Source organism: Peromyscus maniculatus, chromosome 21 (genome assembly GCF_049852395.1).
Source record: "Peromyscus maniculatus bairdii isolate BWxNUB_F1_BW_parent chromosome 21, HU_Pman_BW_mat_3.1, whole genome shotgun sequence".
Lineage (NCBI taxonomy): Eukaryota > Metazoa > Chordata > Mammalia > Rodentia > Cricetidae > Peromyscus > Peromyscus maniculatus.
In genome coordinates, this window is record NC_134872.1 from 55,446,871 (window position 1) to 55,470,313 (window position 23,443).

General features: G+C 35.5%; 1 long non-coding RNA gene across 1 annotated transcript; it reads right to left on the minus strand.

The window, feature by feature from the left end:
- Nucleotides 1-21,697: 21,697 nt before the first annotated feature.
- On the minus strand, nucleotides 21,698-23,237 carry LOC143269964 (uncharacterized). Its single transcript, XR_013046779.1, has 2 exons — nucleotides 23,103-23,237; nucleotides 21,698-22,160 (listed from the first exon to the last, which is right to left on the minus strand). It is a non-coding gene; the product is annotated as an uncharacterized LOC143269964 (long non-coding RNA).
- Nucleotides 23,238-23,443: the final 206 nt, after the last annotated feature.

Below are 23,443 nucleotides of genomic sequence, written 5' to 3' on the forward strand. Positions count from 1 at the left end.
TTGTTTTAGGAAGGTGTGGTGGTGGTTGCCTGGTAGGAAATTCTTCTAGAATCATGCTAGTTGTGGTCCCTGGAGATTTCAGGTAGAAAGTGTTTCTAATACTTCGTAATGTGGATGAGCTACAGGGAAGATTCTATGTCTCATTGTTACTGTGTCTCTATAGCCTTGGTCTATGATTCATGCCTACTTCAAATGAATGACAGCAAAACATTTGGAACCAGAGACCTGAATATATGGCAAGCTCTTCTGACTTTGAAATGGCTGTTTGTGGTGTGCTGTTTCTGTTCCTAGCTTTTTATCTAGATATGTCAACCAGAAACTGGGCTAATTCATACTCTGTCTCTGAGAGTGCATCACTTCCATGTGTGTCTTTAAGTCAATAGAGGAACAGAAGTATATGAACTAGTTCTCACCTGAGACATGTGAGGTGCTAAGAAAAGCAAGCGCAGATCCAACATAGAGAAGGAAGTGTGAAGAGAAAACAATCAGCCAGCCAAGAAATTTCTTTCCAAAATATGGTGCCATAAGAAACACTGATTTCATGGAAGGATACCAATAAGAGATCATTTGAGAGAAGAGAAATAAGAGAGCCATCTAAATGAGAATTCAAATTAAGTTTGAATAATCTCTAAAAAAATAAAGCAACATTCCAAAAGTAAACAGAAGGCTATGAAATGAAATCAGTTGGATATGTATCAAGGACTGTTGCATGTAGACAAAAAGCACAATATTAATCTCAGAAACAAACAAACAAGAAGTTACCCAAGTGTATACCCCTCACTTTGAGGAGTCCTCGTTTTTTCAAGATTGAAGATTTGAAGCTGATTCTGTTGTCTAAAAGCTTGAAATATTGTCCAACAAACAACCTCACATTTGACTCTCCATCAACAAAGCCCAAGACTCCTGGCAGGAAAGAAACAAAGTGTAAAGAATAGGCATCCAAGTTTACTCCATCAATGTGATTTCTTTTTGATTCAGGGTTGATTCCCTTGACCTGCCAATGCTTTGCAGAACCTATTCTGTTAGGAGCTGCCTAAGGAAGAGCAAAGCTGGGAGGAAAATAGCCTGGCACATCTCAAATATTTATTTAAAGCCAGATAAACTTGCCATCTACTTAAGCCTCTCATTTCTGAAATACATGCTATCATGTATTTGAAGTAGCCATGGATCTGTAGGAGACAGGTTCTGCTGATGCATTTAATCACCTGTAGCATCTTCTATACTATTGCTCCTCCACTCAGGAAGCACATCTGGGGGCAGAGGGAGGGTGTACCATTCATTCAATCACCACTGGGACACAATTTTTACACCAAAGAGTATATTATTTTGCAGACCAAGAGTTATAGAACCTTTGTTAAATCTCTTTGAGCATTCATGACTTTACTTAATGCTAAAACAGATCAAAATGTAGATGTAGCCCATTTAGGCCCTCAGGGTCTGGACTGTATGGAGTGCTAAACATGATCAGTGAGCCAAGAAACTGTCAGCGGCACAATAGCTGGTGCCAAGAGAGGCCCGAGCAGACTGCTGACTGCTGGCACGCCTCTCTCCCTGACAGTGATGCTGATGGTAAGGACACACTGCTGCTGTTCTGGTCCTTGTCAGAACAAGAAATCACAAGCAGTTCTACAAATAGCCATTTCAGTAACTTCTAGGAACCAAATACAACACATTACTGTTTTGTGTTAGATAGAGGGACATCGGAGGCAGGCTGACATCTGCGCTATGAATGGTATATGCCATGCTTTGTCTTGAACAGTTACAGTCCCATCTCAAGACAAATGCAATAGCTGCAAGTTGAGAAGAGACTTAAAAGTCTTGGTAATCCCCCCAAATTATTGTATTTTTAGTTCTACTCCTGAGTTATTTCTATAACTAGACAGAGCAACTATAAGGTCAGTGAGCTCTGGCCTTTATAAAAGCCTTCTGTTTGAATAGAAAAGAAAATCACAAATATACAAGTAAAGAATAACAAAAATACAGTCAAATCTGACACTCACATGAGAATTAATAACATTATGTCAAAGTAGATATATGAGAGACAAGAATGTGTGGTAAGTAATTATTTAGTAATATATTATAAAATTATCACTTCATAATGTTTAATTTTAATCCTCAGTCTTTTACCTGCTACTAAGTGGGCATATTTTCCAGTGTGAGGTGCATTTATTTCTCATGAATGTTAACAAAATCTTTTAGGCAGCAAATAAATCATGATATTGAATACAACAGAAAAATAGTTATAGCCTCAATGCAATTTATGTGCTGCTTTAATACCCGTGAGACCCCAAACAAGACAGAATTGAAAAACAGCAGAATCTGTATTGCACAGCATCACCCCCAATGCTAAGAATGCACAGACACTTGCCTGCACTGCACTCTAGGCTCCCAAAGAGTGTATGAGGCAGTGAGTGACACCCACAGTGCAGTATAGCTTCCACTACCAAAAGAGGCCTTGAAAACGTTTGAGAATTCCTAACATAATCCGTAATACAAGGAATGCTTGGAAGTGATATTTGTGTTTCTCTGTCATTCTCATGATTTTAATTACGTGAAAAGTGGAAAATTGGGTGTGTTGTACAGGGATTTTGAGGAGTATAAAGCAAGATTCTTTGTTATGAATGATTTTACATCCCAGTTTGATCAACAAATGACTTTTTAAAGATTCATTTTATTTTTAATTATATGTGGGTGGTGGATGTGTGTGTTTACCTGTATAGAGGTGCCATGAAAGTGAAGATAAAGGTGTCAAATTACCCTTGAACTAGACTCACATGTGGTTATGAGCACATTCTTAACTATTAATCAGTATCTCCAAAACCATAATCATCAGATTTTTAATGTAAACACGATACCTGTTAATGATAACAGTACTTCATTGTTGAAATGGTTCAATTTGTCAATTCCCACACACTTTATTTCCAACATATACTTTCCTAGTCACTGCTAAAGTTCAACCAATTCATATCTGATAAATTATTTAAGGAAAACTATGCACAGAACATTTCATGACTTATCGCCATTTCTAAATAACCTTTTTGACACACTATTTATTTATTTATTTATTTATTTATTTGTTTGTTTTAGACAGAATTCCTCTGTGTAGTTTTGGTACCTGTCCTGGATCTCGCTCTGTAGACCAGGCTGGCCTCGAACTCACAGAGATCTACCTGGCTCTGCTTCCTGAGTACTGGGATTAAAGGTGTGCACCACTACCACCTGGTGCTACTTATTCTTGAATTAGTTATTGGCTTTCTTGTTTTCTGTTACTACACCCCATGAAGTCTTTTAAATAAATTTTAATTATTTTATTTTTATGTGTGTGGTGTTTTGCTTGCCTGTATGTCTGCACCATGTATGTGCCTGGTACCTGAAGAGGCCAGAAGAGGGTGTCAGACTGTAGCCACAGGCAGTTGTAAGTGGTCATATGGGTGCTAGGAATAAAACCTGGGTTCCCTGGAAGAGCAGACCCTGCCCTTAACCAGTGGTGATAGAAATCACTGTATCCCCACTGCCCCCTTAATTCTTAAAATTTTGTATTTGTTGGTGATTTCTCTAGTCACAGGCATGATTTTTCATTTGTGAAACCATATTATATGCATGAGGTGACCGATGGCATTTCTATGACTATATTAATGCATTTTAATCATGTTTACCTCTCAATCTTTTCTTGCCCTCCCACATTCCCCTTCATCTTATATTTCCAGGGTAGTTCTGTTTAATGTCATATCTGCCTGGATTTTTATTGTTGTTGCCTTATTATTATTGTTCTTTTAGGTTTCCATATATGAAAAAAATGTCTTGTAGGGCCAGCTTCCTCCACTTTCTTCACTACTATCTCAAATTTGAACCACTTTCCTCAAAAAAACAAACAAACAAACAAACAAACAAAAAAGATAATTTCCACTCTGTCTTTATGCTTGAGTGTAAGTTACATGCTATAACAGTTGGTTTTGTTTTGTTTGTTTTCCTTTTTTTTTTTTGTTTTGTTTGTTTGTTTCCAGGTCTCTTGATACAGGGTTTCTATGTGTAACAACTCTGGCTGTTCTGGAACTCTCTTTGTAGACCAGGCTGTTCTCAAATTCACAGAGATTCACCTGCCTCTGCCTCCCCTTGGGATTAAAGACATGCCTCACCACCACTCAGCTAATGGTTGGTTTTTAATTACACAAATCCCAGTATCTGTATTTCATGGCAGAATTTATGCATGACGATAGAACTCACCTGAACTGGCTAAAAACATCAGAATGTTCTGGTTCTAATATTGACGTTACCCACAGTACTAGTTGGCACGATATTACTTATACCCCTAAGTTGTTTCTGCTTCAGTTACATTATGGATGATGAAATACTTACTATAAACTATGTCAGAGATTGCTGAGATGTTCATAAGAAAATTCACATATAAGCCTTAGGACCCTTTCTGATACAATTAAAATTCCCAAATGCCTGCTACTTGTCTTGCACATACATTGTGGGCTATCACTAAAGTTTTCCAACAGATATAAACTGTTCTAAATTTAAATTTAATGTGTTACAGTTTTATTAAAGATAATTATGTTAAATATATTATTTTATATACTAATACTATTATTTTATCCTTAGTTGGTATATAGCCTACTACCTCTTGCTATTCTGAAATACTAGATTATTAATTTATATCTAGAAAACTGATTCACTTTTCTAATAGATATTGTCTTAGGATTTCAATTCCTGTAAAGGACATGATGACCATGGCAACTCTTATGAAGGAAAACATTTAATTGGAGATGGCTTACAGCTTCAGAGATTTAGTCCATTATCATCATGGTGAGAAGTATGGTAGCATGCACACAGATGTGGTGGTGGAGAAGGAGCTGAGAGTTCTACATCTTGATCAGCAGGCAGCAGAAGGACACTGTGTCCCACACTGGGTGTAGCCTAAGTATGTGGGACCTCAAAGCCCACCCACACAGTGACACACTTTCTCCAACAAGGCCACACCTACTCCAACAAGGCCACTCCTCCTAATAGCGCCACTGTCTGTGGGCCAAGCATTCAAACATATGAGTCTATAGGGACCATACCTGTTCAAACCACCACAGATGTGTAGTGTAAATGTAGGCATTGTGATCTAAAAGCCAAACTCACTTACAGTAAATGGTAATTAAATTCTCAGCCTAAGTGTATGCATAGCAATACAAGAAACTACAGTGTCAAAGGACAGTGTTGGTTATAGTGGCATGTCAGGACAGATGGTTGCTTTCCATTTAGACAAGAGTTTTTGCAAAGCAGATCTCAACTAAAACAACTTTAAACAATATGATTATTTTTTCAGTTTGAAAATTTGAAGATGGTTATACCTTTTAGGTCTTTTTGACTACATGGATAAAATCACCATCAATATATATATATAATCAACATTAATTATTACCACTTATATAATCTGAGTGAGAGGCTTTAGGAATTTTGAAGCTTCCAGAAGCCTCCAGAGCTTTGTAATATTTAGTTACTTCCTGAGTTGTAGAAGTTTCCTCTCTTCATCAGCAGGAAATATTGGAAAAAAGAGCTGCACAACACAACCCACTGAATTCTTCAGATTATTTCTTCTTCCATTAGGAACAAGTGAGTTTATGAGTAAGCTCTGGTATTGACTTTTTTTGGTTCTTTTTATAATCATAAAATGGTAAAGGAAAAAGACGAAAGAAACACATAGGTTGTTTTATCATTCAAAATTTCCCAGGGGTGATACTATCTCAAGCACTAAGAGTCAAAAGGTTATCAGCTTTTATTATGTATGGTGAAACTAATCCTTAAATACTTTATGCTTCAAGTTTTTACCCAATAGTTTAGTGCTTAGATGACTAAAATTCACAGACTAAATCATGAAAATAAAATGGAGAGAAGTGGCTTAATAAAGCATTTAGTAGTTTATATTTATATTTATTTTCAGTTACACTATCAGAGCTGAGAGTTTTGACAACTTGGTACCTGACTCTGAGGTAATTGAAACAGGCTCAGAAGAGAGACTATCTTTCATCTAGGAGGAATTTGATTAATAAATAAAAGTAACTGACATTGACCTAGTAAAACAGTGATTTAAAAAATTGCTTGCTTAAAATTTGGCACTAGCCGGGCGGTGGTGGCGCACGCCTTTAATCCCAGCACTCGGGAGGCAGAGCCAGGCGGATCTCTGTGAGTTCGAGGCCAGCCTGGGCTACCAAGTGAGCTCCAGGAAAGGCACAAAGCTACGCAGAGAAACCCTGTCTCGAAAAACCAAAAAGAAAAAAAAAAGAAAAGAAAAAAAATGGCACTAATTTTGTGTTTATATTTTTTTCTTTCTTTTTAAGAAAGTGAGAATGAACATGAGCTTGGGTAGGTAGGTGTCAGGGAGGATCTGGGAGGCATTGTGGGAGGGGAAAGAATATGATCAAAACAAGGATGCTGAAATAGAAAAATTATAAAAATGAAAATTTATATTTAGAAGCTTGGAACAACTGCCACTATACTAAGATAGAAACCTGTCACTCATGCTGAATCTGGCTATTTTGAATGGTATATACTGCCAGTGTATCTGCGTACTCACATGAGCATATATAAGTGAACTTGTGTGTAGACCACTTTTTAAAATAATTTTTATTAATTCTTCACAAACTTTATGCATTCCAATTTGATCATATTCATCCTCCCAGGTCATCCCAGATTCATGCCCTGTTCTATACTCACCCAGCTTTACACCTTCATTTTTATTTAAAAACCCATTGAGACCAATCTGTGCAGACATACACTCTTGGAAGTATAACCTTACTAAGACTATTAATACTGAAAATCAAAGTTGTATGATCTTTTTTGTTTGCTGGTTTTCTTTTTTCTCTTTCTCTTTCTTTTTTTCTTTTCTTTCTTTCTTTCTTTCTTTCTTTCCTTCTTTCTTTCTTTCTTTCTTTTTTTGTTTTGTTTTCAGTGTCTCCCTTTGTAGCCCTGTCATGGATATTATGTAGATTGAGTTGACCTGGAACTCAAAGATCTACCTGCCTCTGCCACCAAGTGCAAATTCAAATCTGGGCCATGATCTTGACTTTTAAATTATTTATATTTTTCCAGGATTTGTCATTTTTAGAAATTAGACAAAAATTTGAAATAGGCAAAATGAATTTTAAATTCATTTTAAATATATACTCTTAGGTTCAATCCAGGTTGCCACTATTAACCACCCTCCCCCTTTTTTTCTGTTGTTACTCTTAATAATAATGTATCATTGCATGTTCATGTTCATAATTTTCTGATTTATCCTCTATCCCTTCCCTTTATCTGAGTTGTCTTATTCATATAATCAACAGGTATTTCATGGGTCCTATATAAACAACTGAACATTTTTTGAATATATAATAATCTTTTTATTTCCTTTTTCCCCCTGAGACAGGGATTCTCTGTGTAGCCCTGTCTGTCCTGGATCTCACTCTGTAGACCAGGCTGGCCTTGAACTCACAGAGATATTCCTGCCACTGCCTCCCAAGTGCTGGCATTAAAGGCATGCTCTACCACTGCCTGGTAAATATACAGCAATCTTAATAAATTCAAAGGGACTAGATTTGTTTACTTAACAATAGTCAGTTCTCACTGTGGGGTATCGTGGTATTAACAGGGCTTATTCTCACAAGTTAACTGTCACTACAAGAAGAGATCCACTAATCAGTGAGAAAATGATTATAATATGAGTGTGTAGACTTTTCTAAAATTCAAAGAGATCCTAGATAGCCTTTACCGAGAGCCGTTGAAAGCCAACACATTCCTTGGCGTGGAGATAATATAGGAGGAGAATTTTAACAAATGGAAATTTGGGAGAGAAGATGACATTAACACAGTGAAATACTAACAGAATAATGTAGTATATAAAGACTGGATGGTTTATGAAGAAAGCTCAGTTTACCTGTAATATGCAGCTTGTATTGAACAGATCCTACATGTTATATTTGCTTAATTTTAAATGGGTCAGCTTTTAAAATATTTTCTTATAGAGAAGCAGGGTTCCAGTGGAGGTAAAGAAGCAGAGAACTTTGTAGGTTATTACATTATGTGGATCGTAAATAAAACAAAAGCAAGTCTCTCTCTCCCCGTGCACCATATTGTTGCTGCAGTTTCTGTGTGGCATTTCTTCCCTGCTGGAGTGATGATGTTTAGGCTTGAAATTTGTTTTGAAACAATTAACTCATAAACAACAGCTTAAAACAAGCAGATCTCTGAAAACAGTGGTCATTTTATGAAGGAAGAGACATCATAACATGTTAAGAATTTGTTATTCATGATGAGAAAGTGAAAAAAAGAAACAGAAACCAGAAGATGTCTACTTATTTTTTTCCACAGGGAATCTGATGATAAGTAATCCCTGTAATAATGCTGTAAACACATGTTCATTGTGCCGTCATGCTTTCTTGTTAAAAGATGCAGTGTGGAAGTTGTATTAGATTTGCATCTCCTTCCTCCAGATGTTGTAATTATGTAATGGTGTCACAAAACTCATCTCCACATCACCTCTCTAGGGATTTAATGATTTATCACCTTTGCATCATTACACAAATTAATACCAACACAAACTCTCTCCCTGGGTTACCTTTGCAATTTTAAATGATATAATTGTTTTAGAGGCTTGTCCAAGCCATTAATCAGAGACATTTTAATTGAATGTAAGGTGATAATTGCCTTTCACTAGCAAATTAGGTGTGTGAAACGTAAGAGACAAACTGAAAGGGTGTTAGTTTTGGTTGTTCAGCTGGATTTGGATAGTATTGAAATCTTAAGTGGTTGGAGGAGAGAGAAAGACTAGAGGACAGTAGAACGTGCTATAGCATCTCTTTCCTGTCTTTTTCCCTTTTTAAATCACACACTTAACACAGCATTAAGAAATAACATGCTTCCATTCTTAATGAGAGCCCCATGCTGCTGAAAGGTGACAAATTGGCAACTTCGGGGAAAAGAGTCCAACATCCAGAGACTGGGTACCAGATTGATGGTGACAGGGATAAATCCTCCCATCACACCTCCAACCAGCTCATCTCAGCCAAGATTACGAGGAGCTGGCAGCCTCTGATGCCTGCTCAGGATTCACATCCTGTGACCTGTTTGGCTTCTGCCTCTCTGCAGAGACCACCAGCAGGGGAGCTAATTACCGTTAGTCTACAACTTGGACCTCCCTTCCCCCAAGGTTAGTTGAGTGGAGAACACATCCTTTATAACAATTCTCTGTCCTGCTGTGAACAGCCATTACCCAGTAAAGGACTTGTTCCCAGCAATAATCTAGTGGGATTTGGCTTCAGACCTAGAAGAGATCACAATAAATCCTTTGAGTCATCCAAGTCCCCACAAGTCTTGCAATGGTCTTAAAATTAGTTGTTGTTTTTTTTTTTTTTAAATCTCTGCAAAATATTTTTTTTTCTTTACAGGCTGTATAATTTTGCTCACTGTCTGGTCTTCACTTCTCTCTGCATAAGCAGTTTTAGACTTTATTTAAGTGTCTCATTTCCAAGTGTTCATGACTTTATGCAGGGCTTGCCGCACATCACTCATGCCTTATTTTGTAGGGTGAGTGAGTAATTAGCATCTTTCACAATTAGCCAGGATTTGCTCTGCTAATTTCATTCCTTGATGAAGGTGCTAACTTGGTGTGAAAATGTAATATGCGGGGTGATTTATTAAGTCTCCACTGATGGGTGGAAATCACATGCTTGCCTTTCCTGTTGAGAAAGTTAACAGCATACATTTGGAAGAGATGGTATTTGAAAAGTGGTGCTGGTGTGATTGAATGTGTGAATGTATAATGAAGTCAACACAGAATGCCCCTTTCTGATTAAACTGCATTACAATCATGTGGCAGTCCCATTGAAAAAAAAAAAAGAAAAGAAAAGACACTGAAGAAAGAAATATGTATGCATCTTACAAGAGCTGCTGCTGTCAGTCACAATATCATGGGTGGTATACAGGGAAAAGTCATACCTGTTTTTCCTTTTCTTGCTTTTTTTTCTTGGTTGTTGTTTTGTTTTTAAAGAAACAAACAAGTGTTTTACACTGATCTGAAGGTATTTTGTCTAAGTAAGCTGTGTAGCTGTATATATCATTCAACACAGGCAGCAACTATTTTGAAGAGAATCCAAGATTAAGCAAGTTGACACACACTCCGTTAGATTTACTGAAGTTACTTTCTTTATTTTAGTTTCTATTTAAAGCATAAAAGCCTCACATTCAGTTTTAAAAACCTTGTTTTTGTTTTGAAATCAGGTCTCAACATATATAACCCAGACTGACTTTGAACTTGTGTACCTCTTGTCCCACCTTCCTGAATGTAGAAATTACTTTATACAAACTGAGCAAGTTGTATTGTATATTTAGGAATATATTCCTACATTAAATATATGCATATATATAATATATTCCTAATATAGACTATATATATACACACACATATGTAGCACAATTAAAGAGAAAGGTCATAATTTTGAGAGCAAGGAGGGGATACATGGAAGAGTTGGGATGGAGGTAAAGGAAGGAGAAATGATATAATTATACTCTAATCTCATAAAATAAAAAGTAAAACAATTATGTTAAGCATGTATTAGCATTGCTTCTTTATTAAAATATTAATTATTTTGGCATATGTAGAGATTTATTCAATTTTTAGTTAAAATATATTTTATGGGGGCTGGAGAGATGGCTCAGTGGTTAAGAGCACTTGCTATTCATGTAAAGAACTGGAAGTCAGTTCCCAATACTTTTATGAGGACCTACTTGTGTCCGTAGCTCCAGTTCCGAAGATCTTTTGCCTCTTTTGACCTCCATGGTCACCATATATGCACATGGTACTCAGACATGCATGCAGGCAAAGCATGCACATACATAAAATAAAACAAATAATTCTAAAAGTGTGTTATGTAATTTTAAAATGCAGATTTATAAATATTTCCTTGCAATCTTTTTTAGTAATTTTCAAAAATCTTAAAAAGTTACAAAAGTATTTCTCTGTTTAGAATTCAAATAACTTATAAATGGGAGAAAAAAGTCATCAGTGTTTTAAATATAAATAACCATTATATGGTGTTTATTTTTATAAAAGAGAACTTCTTTTTAGTAAAAAAATTGTCTTTTATTTAAAATATTATTATTATTATCATATATATGTGTATATGAGTGCTTGGTTATATTCATGGCTCTGCACTAAGTGTTTAATTGGTGTCTTCAGAGGCCAGATGTGTGTATTGATCTCCTGGAACTGGAGTTACAGACAGTTAGGAGCCACTAGATAGGTGCTGGTAATTGGACCTAGGTCCTTAGGAAGAGTAGTCAGTGCTTTTAATGGCTTATTTATCCCTCCAGCACCCATCTTAAGAGATTTTAAGACAATAGAATAATTTTTTCATAGACATATAAGATATACAATGTGGTGATATTTTGTGCTCTAATAAATAAAGCTTGCCTGGGCATCAGAGGAAAAAGCCAGCCACTATATTAAACATAGAGGGCAGGCAGTGGTAGTACACGCCTTTAATCCTAGCATTTAGTAGGCAGAGGTTCATATGGATCTCTGTGTGTTCAAGGCCATAATGGGAACAGAGCCAGGCATGGTGGCACATGCCTTTAATTCCAGCACTAGTTAATCATAGAGGCCTGGAGGTCTGTACAGACAGACAGGAAGTGATAGAGCTGAGTGGAAAGAGAATGTAATGTAGCTGGGCAGAAAGAGGAAGTAAGATGGCAGGGCACAGAAAGGTGGGTAGTCATGAGTATACAGGAAGTAGTTCTCTCTTGGGCCAAGGATTTCCTAGTGGTAAGAATTTGTGCCTGGCTTGTTTTATCCCTCTGATCTTTCAGCTTTCACCCTAATATCTGGCTCTGGGTTTTTTTTATTAATAAGACTGTTTAGGAATTTGTGTTACAGTACAAAGTATTCTTTTCTAATTTATGGTTACATATTTTATCTTCAAGGACAGTTTCTATATTGCCTTTAAGATATTAAAAATTATAAAAAGAGCTTTGCTTTCCATATAAATACTAAGACCAATACTTGCAGTGTAAAATATGACCTGATGTTCTGTTGTTGTTTAGAAAATAAAATCAAAGCCTAGTGAAAAGAATCCTTGGTTATTTCAATTCTGACTTCTCATTTCAGTTTTTTCTACTAATTGCATGATTGGGAAATATTGAATATGGTACATTTCAGTACTTTATAGAAAATGGTATGTGTGTTCAACATGTAATGCAATGGTTCAATTCCTTCTGCAAAAGACAATTGCTATCTTTCTGATACCTCAAAGATCTCTTTTCAGTTAACACAGTACTTTTCAAAAAATTAATGATGAATTTAATCCTTCTTGGGTCTCCATTCTAGAGCTGCTCATCATATGTACCTTGCTTCATTGCAAATTAGGTGCATTGGTTTCCATGGCAACTTTCCTTGGCCAATTTCCTTTTTGCTGACTTGCTTTCTTTGTTTTTACCTCTCTGGGGTGTTTCCTTGACACTGCCCTGGGCATAGATGGTGAGTTTACCACTTTAACCTCTTTCTTATATTATTAACTATTTATGAATGACTTCCCACTTCAACTTCATCCATAAATTTTTGGCTGATAGACATCTTGAACACTGAGGTGCGTTATGATATTTTAGAAAGCAGATATCAATATTAAATTGGCTGACCAGTGTAGACCTAAATGGGGAACAGAAATTTAAGCAAAGACATAGAAAACGAAAGTGTGAGTCACACATTCATCTGAAGGATAATCTTTGGAACAATAAAAACACTCAGGAAAAAGAAATTATGAATACAAATTGTGCCATAGATCTTAAGGACCAACAAGGATTCAGCAGAGTTGGAAATGGGATAAAAAGGGGAGTGAACAGATCAGACAGAATCCTATAGACCATTTAAGTGTAGGCTTTTACTGAGAATGTAAGGGGGTTTCAAGCAGTGCTCTTGGAAGGGAAACAATAAGGTGACATCTATAAGTCACCAAAAGTGCATCATGCAGATATAAACAGGACAGATAATAAGGGTTCACCACACTGAATATTTGTAAATTAAACATATCCATATAAAGTCATGCCCTATGACATGGAGGGACAGAACTAGAAATTAATTCCTCCAATCCTTTCCCTGTCATGATTTGCTCTGTGGTTTTCTATCAAAAGACTTACATATCTCTACATCTGAAGTTATTAGGTAGAAGACATGACTTCTATACTCTACAGAGTTTCATACCTGTCATATAGTTTCATCTAAGTCATTTTGTGAGGAGTGAAAGAATCATTTGTTTGCCACTTAGGTCTTCTCACACAACAACGTTGACAAATGCAAACTGGAATCTAGCCTGTGATGATATATTGTGCACTCCAATAAAACTTATCTGGGAATCAGAAGATAGAGCCAGACACTAGATTAGACATAGAGGCCAGACAGTGGTGGCATATACACTTAATCCTATCACTCAGGAGACAGAGATCTATCTGGATCTTTGTGAGTTCAAGACAACACTGGGAATAGAGCCAGGCATGGTGGCACACACCTTTAAACACAACACTTGAGATCTCATGCCTTTGCTTGGGAAACACACATGCCTTTAATCCCAGGAAGTAAGATTACAGGGCAGAAAAAGGTATATAAGGCATGAGGAAACAGGAACTCACTCTCTTGAGGCTGAGGATTTCATAGAGGTTAGAACATGGCTGGTTTGTTCTGTTTCTCTGATCTTTCAGCTTTCACCCCAATATCTGGATCTAGCTTTTTAAAAAAAATATTAATAAGACCTTTTAAGATTCATGTTATATTAGCCCTTAGTTAATACTTACTTATTTTTTATGCACAGAATTTTATATATAAATTACGATAGAACAAAATATTTTTGTTCAAATGCTCCCAACTCTTGGTTTTGCATTTTTTTTTTTTACAGAAAACTTGCCATATACTCTGCCTCTATAAGTGTCATACTTATATGCACAAAAAGCTTGGGATACCTGGTGTGTATTCTCCTTAGTTTGTAGAGATTATACTCGAGCATATGGCTCTACAATACTGAAGAAAATTAAGACATTTTTATAAAGGACTGTTCATTTTAATTCTTCTAAGTTCTTTGGGTATGATTTTGGGGAAAATACCTGATTCTGTTTTTTGTGATACCGTTTCAATTTTTAAGGCAAAATTGTTTCCTTTTGAATTTCTCTGGGGAGGGCACTCCATGCATTCCAGCACCTTCATTTTGTCTTAACTATGAATTTTGTGGAATTTAATGAATAAATATTTAAGTAGTAAATTCAGATAGTTATATAAATGCCATCTGAGTTGCAATAATAAAATCTGATTTTTTTTCTATTTAGCTTGTACTTGAAACATTTGAGATTTCAGTATGATGCATCTTTATTGGGCTAAATTGGGTAGCCTTTCATTGCTTGTGTTGCCCAGGAAAGTATTTAAGACACAGAGCTAATGACAGAATCCACACTCTGAAGGTATTTATAGATATAACACCACAGTAGACAAAGCAACCTTAACTTAATAAATGTGTTAATGAAACTTTTGATGATGAGTTTGGAAAGCTTAAATCAATGAGTAGTTCAATAACTAAAAAGAAAAAAAAAATTAAATACCGTAACAGTGCTTGCAGTAATGCATCCAATTCTCCATATTGAAATAAGCTGTACAACTAAGAAAAGTCTGCTGTTTTACTGAGCCTCACTTCAATGATTTCATTAAAGTTTTAGTGATATATTTATGGCAGTTATAACCCTTAATAATGTGGAGTTCATTTTGAGATGCTGCAGCAATTAAACTTAGAGAAGTTGACAAAGAGGAAAGGGCATCACTGTCAGAGATCCAGGATTAGTATCATGAACACATTGCTGGCCTGGGTAAAGCACCCAAGGTCAGAAGAAGACGATACGCAAAAGGTTCAAGTGAAATGGTACAAAAATGCCAATTAAAGTGTATTAAACTAAAAAATATAGAAGCCTGGGGATACCACCTTTTGTTTTTGTTTGTTTTGTGTTTTAAATTGTGTAGTGACTAAGAATTCACTTTGCAATGGTTCAGTAGGTGACACACATGCCTAATCATGCTTTGTTTATAACTGCTTTAGTACACTTAGATTGTACCCCTACCTTTGCTACATGCTAAGAAAGGCAAGATTGATTTGTGTTCTGTACAAGGCTTATAATACTGACTCCCAGAGTACATTGGAGTATTAATTTTGCAGTCAGCAAGGCAGTTGTTCGTACTGTTACTCCTCCAGAACAAATGAGGTCTCAGTAACGGCATACTACCCTTCAATGTGTTTTAAGATTTATTAGTGTTTATACACACTCAGATCATCTCAAAACATTTGAAACCCAGATCTTCTTGTTTCTACTTCAGTAAAGAATGCAAATTTTCATGGGTAAATTTTTAATGAGAGAAAAAAAGAAAAGCTCACATCTTGTAGCGTTATTTCTTCTCTGGGGATCAGTGCCATGTAGTTATTTTCTAAATTCAAAGCCTCCTTCAGTACGTGAACAACCTGTATTGAGAGTCAATACATGCAAGACATCCATCAAAACATATCTCAGAACTTTCATAGAACGAAGTATCTTATGTTAAAATTGCTTCAAAATCATGTTTTGGAAAAGCTTTTCTAGAGTTGGGACTATCTAAAGTTACTTTATTTAAATCTTGTTTCACAAATGGGAAAATTGTGAGCTTGAATTTGGTCCAGTTGGGGATTCTGTGAAGTTCTTCATTTGTTACAAGGATAAGTTTGAGGATGGGCTGTATAGTATCTTTACCTATGGGCATAAGGACATGATATAGAATGTAGTAAGGAATTACGTTGGTCTAAACAAGTGGTGGCACTGATAGTCGATTCTTTCTAAAGTCTATGATTTTACTAGCTTAGGGAAATTGACTGGGGTTCTAGAGTCAGGTACAATTTCTTTTCTGTTGAGAAGTTTCACAGGGCCCTACTTACAGACAAACAACTATAGAGAACCAAGCACTGCTGGGAGAGGGAGAATTAGCCTTTCCCAGGGGCGAACCTCCATATTGTTTACCCAATACAAAATAGTCTGTCCTGAAATCATTACATATAAACAACAAAAATAGACTCAGCAGGCTTTATGTGTGTTGTATGTAAAACAGCAATGAAGCTAAGGAAGCCATTAATTTTAGAGAAGAGAGGTTCTGGGCAGATTAGAAGGAAGGCACTTGGTAGGGTTAGAGGGGAGAGAGAAAATGGGAAAGTGATACAAATTTATCTTAGTTAAAACTGTATTAAAATAATAATAAAATAAAGAAGAAACTCAGATTGGTCCAATAGTGTTCCCTTGCCTGTGGCTGAAAGTGAATACCCTAATGCCTGTGTTCTGACTTCATAAGACTGACAAACACAAAGATTACTTAACAGAACACTACAGCTTTTGGTAATATTTTCTTTCACAGAAGTACAAGATCATTCCCTTTTTTAACTTTTCTAATTTTTTTTTTCATTTTTCTTCCTGTGACTCCTTACACTAGACACTATTATTTTGTTCTCATTTTTTTTCTGAAATTGTACTTTGCTTGAGCTACATCCCAGCTTGACCTTGAAACTTATGCCTGGCTTATTTGGAAATGTAGACAAATATTCCGATAAGCATGGGGAATAATACAGGGAGAAAGAGAAAAGATAACCTCCCTAGAGGTTGATCCCTACATTATGTAGGTATGGAAATTTAAAAATATGTCATGAGTATTTTAAAGTTACTGAAAAATTTGTCATCCAGTGTCTAGTATGTACAATGTGATGCATAGTTTTGAAGCTTTGATTCAGATTGGGCATGACTCCCCTAAACATATTATTTCTACCTCTTTACCAAGACAAACCCTAGAGAGGTAAGCTGCCTTGCAGCCTTCCCTAAAGTAAATCACTTACTGATACAGAGTCCCTCAGCTCCACAGCATTCTTAACTTCTTCCTGTCTTGAACACTGTGGATAGCTATCAAGAATTCTAACAAGCCAGGAAGGAAGAGAAAAAGTGTTAACTGCAGAGGAAGGGAGCTCAAGTTGGGTAGAAGAAAGGTCTATTGATATGACCTTGCTGAAAGTAGTCATTAATTGTGGAGGATTCACATCTCCACTTGGTGGAAACACTTTGAAATTCTTAAGAGTATTCTAATCGACCAGCATTGGCAGGTAGTGAAGATTTAATAACTTTTAACTGAACAGGAAAAATCATAGGACTTTAGATAATATGCATTGATTCCAATACGTTACTTTTAAATTCTAAAATATATGAATCAATGCAAATGTATTTTAAATGTATTTTAAAGAAATCATTCATGAAACATAGTAGTTGTGTCTGGAAATGTGTGGATTTAAGAAGCTATACTACTCATCTCAGCTCTGCTTTGTAAATAAAAATTCTATTTGAAAGCAAAATAATGAACAATATGTTAGTTTATCTGTCTTGGTGAAGTAAAGTTATTAGCTAGAGTACTTAGTAGCAATGATAGCAATAGTAGGAGGAGGCACATTAGATACAGTTTAGGTAACATATTTTTTATTGTAATAAGTCAGTCAAATTATGTGAGTAGATGAATGTAATCACCAACAACAGAGTTGTTCTTCCATTAGTCAACAGTCTCATTGAATCTTGGATTTGGTTCTACAAAGAAGACATAATGTGAATATCATGGAGCAATCTTCAGAGTAGTGGCCAAATAATATGAGTGAATGAAAAGTCAAGCCACAATATGTCAGAAAGCACATGAGAATTTTCAGGAAAAAAAATGCACATCAAATGAAATGTTGGATTGTGGCAATGTTCTTAACATGTTAGTGGTGTTAACTTTACTAGTTAACCATGAATCTCAATAAGCAAAACCATGATATGAAAATTACAATGAACATAATTGTAACTGGTCATGAGTTAAGATATTTTTAAACTGGCTTTAAAAGCTGCAATCATCTCCCAGATGCCAGGATCACCCATCCTTAACCCAGAGTTATAAGTTATCAATGATACCTGCAGACATTACTAAATAGCCCTTGCAAAAGGAACATGTACAATCATTGTTCTTGGGTAATACCCAAGAATGGAATTCCTTGGGCACAGTGTAAAATATAAGTAGCTTTTTTAAGGAACTGACAAACAGTTTATCCAAGAGGGTGTTTCATTTTATGCTTCCACCAGCAATGTATGACAGTCCTAGTTAGTCTGTATACTTCTCTACGTTTGGTATTGTTAATTATTTCCACTTTAACAATTCAACTTACAACAGTTTATTTTAATTTAATAATTAATGCATGATCATATTGAATATCGTATGTGCTCTTTAACAAGATGCCTTCCACTTTATGAAGTGACTTCAAGTCTTTTGTTCATCTTTAATTTGTTCTTTTTGTTACTATTTTGTGAAAATTCTTTATAAACCACAGTTTCCGAAGACATATGTGTTCCAAACACTTTTCTCAACTGGTAGCTTATCTATTAACTTCTTCAATGATATTTCTTTTTTATTCTTTTTTTAAATTTAAGAATGCACAAGATATTCCTCTACAGCAGAGAATTCTCTATTTTGAGAATTAACAGCAATTAAATTGAGAAACCATAGCCTCCTCAGAAGTGTGTAACTGAGTGCTCTCAATGGACTTACTCAGAGTAGCCTTCAACTAGAAAAATCTCAAATATCAACTAATAGGTGACTAATTAAAGAAACAATAGTATGTTTATGCAATGAGACAGAAAACATCAAGAAAATGTACTGCTGAAATGTGGAATAGTATATGTAAATTTAAAAGTATTTTTCAGTAAAAGAAACAAGACATGAAAGAATACATGAGTTCAACTCCTTTCAAGTGAAAATCCAGGAAAAACAAAATAGAATGTCAGAGGTTTCCTGGAGCTGAGGGCTACGAGTGGTGCCTGAGGGTGGCTCCTGATGGAGAGGACAAGAGGAATCTCTTTGGAACATGCTAATATTTTATATTTTGATTTCTGTAATAGTATACTGAAGTATAATTTTGTCAAAATTGTTGAAATGGCTTTTCAAAATGTCGGCAACATATATTTTTTCTCAACAAAACTATTTTTTAAAGAGTAAAAATAAAAGCAATTATCTCCTCTAGGAAGTTTAAAATTTGCTGTAATTGTTTTGAAATTATTTAAGGGCAGATATGGTAAGTATAATGCAGGGAATATACTAGAAGAAATCTTACCATTACATGGAGTCATAAATCTATAATGAAAAGTACATTATCACTTGATCGTAGAAGCTATGGATGAACAGAGTCAAATGCCCATGAGACTTGACCATTTACTTCACAATAGATTCTTTGTTCCTGGTTAGTGTGTTTATATGCTAGACTGCAAAGAATATAAAACATGCATTATGTACAACCATTGTGAACTAAAAATCCTGGAGAACCTGGGATTCTAAATAAGCCATATAATCTGTCATTACAGTTATTAGTTACAAACAAATTTATTTCTTGAACTTTCAATCTGATTGTGCATTTCAGGAAATAACAATCTGCCAACTATTTGCTGATTGCTCAATTTGCAAAATATTTGACTCTTTTATATTAATATTTGTATTACATATTATAATACTATATGTATTTATATTATACAAAGATTATAGAAGTTCTTTTTATTTTTTCTCAGCTGTTACATTTTTCCCTTATTATATGGGATTTCTAAAACCAATATTCAAATTCAAAACATAATTATGAATTTGAATTTATCTCACTTGATGATAGTATGTAAATGCAATTGCTCAGGAAATTATTTCTAAAATATGAGGTGTAAATGTATGCTTAGAGACCCTGAATATCAGGCCTACAGAATCAATTATATTTGGATTAAAACCGATAAAGAAAAAATGACTAATTGGTTCTAAAATTTTAAGTGATTTTCATAGTTATTACTATCTTTTCCTAAGGGTTTAGCTTTCTGGGACATTTTGAATTAAGAGCTGGGTGTGTATAATCATAGCATCTACAATAACATGTCCTTTAGACTTGTTTTCCTTTCTTCTCCAAGAGATGCGTTGATTAGGGCTTAGGAAGAACTCAGTGCTTAATAGTTTACATTGTGTGGCTTTGAGCTTTCTGACTAATGTACTCCAGTCTTCTCATAAAATGTGTATGTGTTTTATTTCCATGACAATCTGCTTAAAGCTTCTGGGTTTGCTCTACAGCATGTGTATTCTACCTTCCCTCCTTACTCAGGAGGTGCAGGCTCCTTGAAGTGAAAGATTTAATCATCCTAGGGTTTCCTCCTTGCCTCAGGAATTCTTTTTGTGTCTTTTTTGTTTTATCCATGTTTGAGAGTCTTCTTTTTTTTTTTTTTCCTTTCCACGGTGAACAGTCTGACATCTATATACAAATGTGGTATTGTTACAGGGTTAGGGCTAGAATATTTTAATTGTCACATGGTTGACCTATTATAATGACTATAATGATGATTTTCATTGTTATTTAAGTACTAATGTTATATACTTAACACTACCTATGTTTGTTGTTGTTTGGGGTTTATATGATTTAATCCTAATTGCAAAGTAATCTGACCTAAATTGTCTAGTGAAGAGCTGCTTGAGCCGTGCCCTGAAGCACTTCTCCTAGTGAGGCAGCTGTAGCTGTTACACCTGCCTATGACCTTGAGGTACCTACCCTGGGACAGGGCCAATGAGGACCCTTAAGATAGGGGATGCAGGTACACCCTCTCTTCTTGGCTACCTTGTGGTTCTGGATGCTGAGATCTTGGACCAAGCTGTTCAATGTGGGACATAGGTCAGCTTTCCGGGACCGTTTGATAAATCTCCCGTGGTTGTAAGTTTACCCCAAAATAAATTCCTTTGATCATTAAATAGACTCAGTGGATTCATCTCAATAAAGTTGAGCTTATTATTATGGATCTTCTCCACTTCTCTGATTTATCTATCCCTATAGAAACCTCTTATCTCTGAGAATACTATAGCTTCGAAATTATAATCACTACTTCCTAAAGTAAAACAAAAGTCTTGTTTAATTGTCAGTGACTGTCATGGATGTTTTTCAGGCATATGAGGTTTTGATTTGTATCTATATAAATTTTCTCTTTTCACAATATTCTCCTCTTCTCTTCATTCATTGGCTTCTCCCATGAATTTTTTCACTGAGAAATATTTACGGAAGACACTTTTTATTCTAAAAAAACATCTTAGTATATAGGAAGAATGCATCTTCATCTTTATAAAACTTATAAAATGTAAGCACAGATAGCAGACCCCTAAACAGACACCTTTCTCAACAGATGCATTACCTACAAGGAAGGCGTTTTAGTTATGATTTCTTTTTTTTTTTTTAATTTTATTTTATTTTATTTTTTTCCATCACAGGCAATTAATTTTGTTCTATTCATTCACAGTTAATACAGAAAATACTTGGAAACATTTCCATATAATGTTTGACACAGAAATCATCAAATAGAAGTATACAATGTTGACAGGAGGCAGTACATTTATAATTTATAACCCCAAATGTATTTATAAATTAGAAATGGAAAGATCTACAAATGAAATTATGAAGGCTCACCAAAGTCATTTAATCTGTCAGTTTCTCATTCATTTTTATGTTTTAATAATATTCTATTGTATGAATAAGCCACATTTTATTTCTCTCCAGTATTTGATAGCTATTTGAGTTGTGATTTCTATTGTTTGGATAAAACACCATGACAAAAAAGCAGCTTAGGGACCAGAGGGTTTATTCCATATTACACTTCCACATCAATGTCTATTATAGAAGTAAGTCAGCACAAGAACTCAGACAGGGCAAGAACAGGAGCTGATACAGAGGCCTTAGAGGAATGCTGCTTACTGATTTTCTTTTCCTTTCTTGTGTATTCTGCTTTCCTATACACCCCAGGACCACCTGGCCAGTAGCACCTCCCCAGCAAGCTGGGACTTCTCACATTAATCATTAATCAAGAAAATACCCCAAACAAACTTATCTACAGGCTAATATAATGGGGTCATTTTCACAGATAAGATTCCCTCTTCTGAGATATGTCCAGTTAGAAGTCAAGTTGACCAACCAGCACAGCACAGGAAGAATCCATAAAATGGTTTCATCAGTGGTAGTTTCTAAGATAAGCTGAAATATGACTCAGATGAAGACAGCAATGTGTTGTTCACAGGAAGGATTGTATTCCTGAAGGGACAGAAACAAGTCAGAATATGTATCTGTGAAGGAAACTGAACAAATTTTAAGGATAGAATGTAAGGTGAAGTGTAAGCTGTATTTTTCCTGATTACAGAACACACACTATCCTGTCTGCAACAGAGAACTTAGTCATGGTTTCAAGTAATGCTTTAGAGCTTCAGTGGTGTTCAATTAAGACTGAAATTGGCAGGGTACATAAAAAACTCAAGTCATCTGTGGCTGTGGGTCATCATAATCTGAAAAGTATTATACAAAAACATAACAAGAAATTATTTACCCCCCACTCTCAAAGGAGACTATCCACTTGCTTTTGTACTCTTCCCAGCTAACACCGAAGATGAAAACATAACCCAATCACATAATACCTCAGTTTCTTTTGGCATCATATCAGCAGACGTGTTGCTCAGCAGTTGTAGAATGACTGTGGAATAAGACAGTGGCTGCCATGCCTCACATCTGGTCAACTCCTGGCTTCGCTCAGGACTGTACCTCTGTAGCTGGGATCACTGCAATGTTATATATCAGATCCCCAGCTCTTCCCCCTCCCCCATGTTGTGACTCTTGACTGGTCTAGCGATTTGCTATCGTTTTGTTTCAGAGAAGAGGGAGCTACTTAGAGCTCCTTTCCATTTTCTCATTAGGTTAAAGACTCCTGTACTTGTTCCCTAATGGTAATGGCTGTCAGACTTAACACTGAGTATAGAAGATGGCCCAGAGGTCAGGGTATATTTCACATCACAATTCTGAGAGCTGTAGCCCACCTTGTCTGAGAATGCTGCTGGATATTTCATAGTATTTTCTTCTACCTCTGTTTTGGACCTCATAAAAGTCCAACAGGAAGACATCCAAAATAAGATTCATCACAATTAATAATGTCTTCATGTACAAAATAACTTCTTTCAAACAAGTGAATGGGGTTCAATGCCTTACCTTGTTCTCTGCCCTCGGTGGCTGTGGCATGAGGCCCTGGTTATACATCTTTATGAATCTTTTTATTTATCATTGTTCCCAATTCTCAAGCTAATGATTTTTAAAGATGTTATTTAACACTATGTTAATTTTCTAATTTATAATCCCTATGAAATTGAACTGTGAAAAGCACAGAATGTTTATTTGCACATTTAATACATAAAGTATACATTCATTGTTTCTTTTTCTCTTGTTCAGAAGTAAGTCTCTTGTTATTTTGATGCTCAGTTGCAGCTTCATATTCTATAAGTGAAAGGTGGCATGTTATTAAATGGATACTAGGAGAAAAAGCAAGAGGTTAA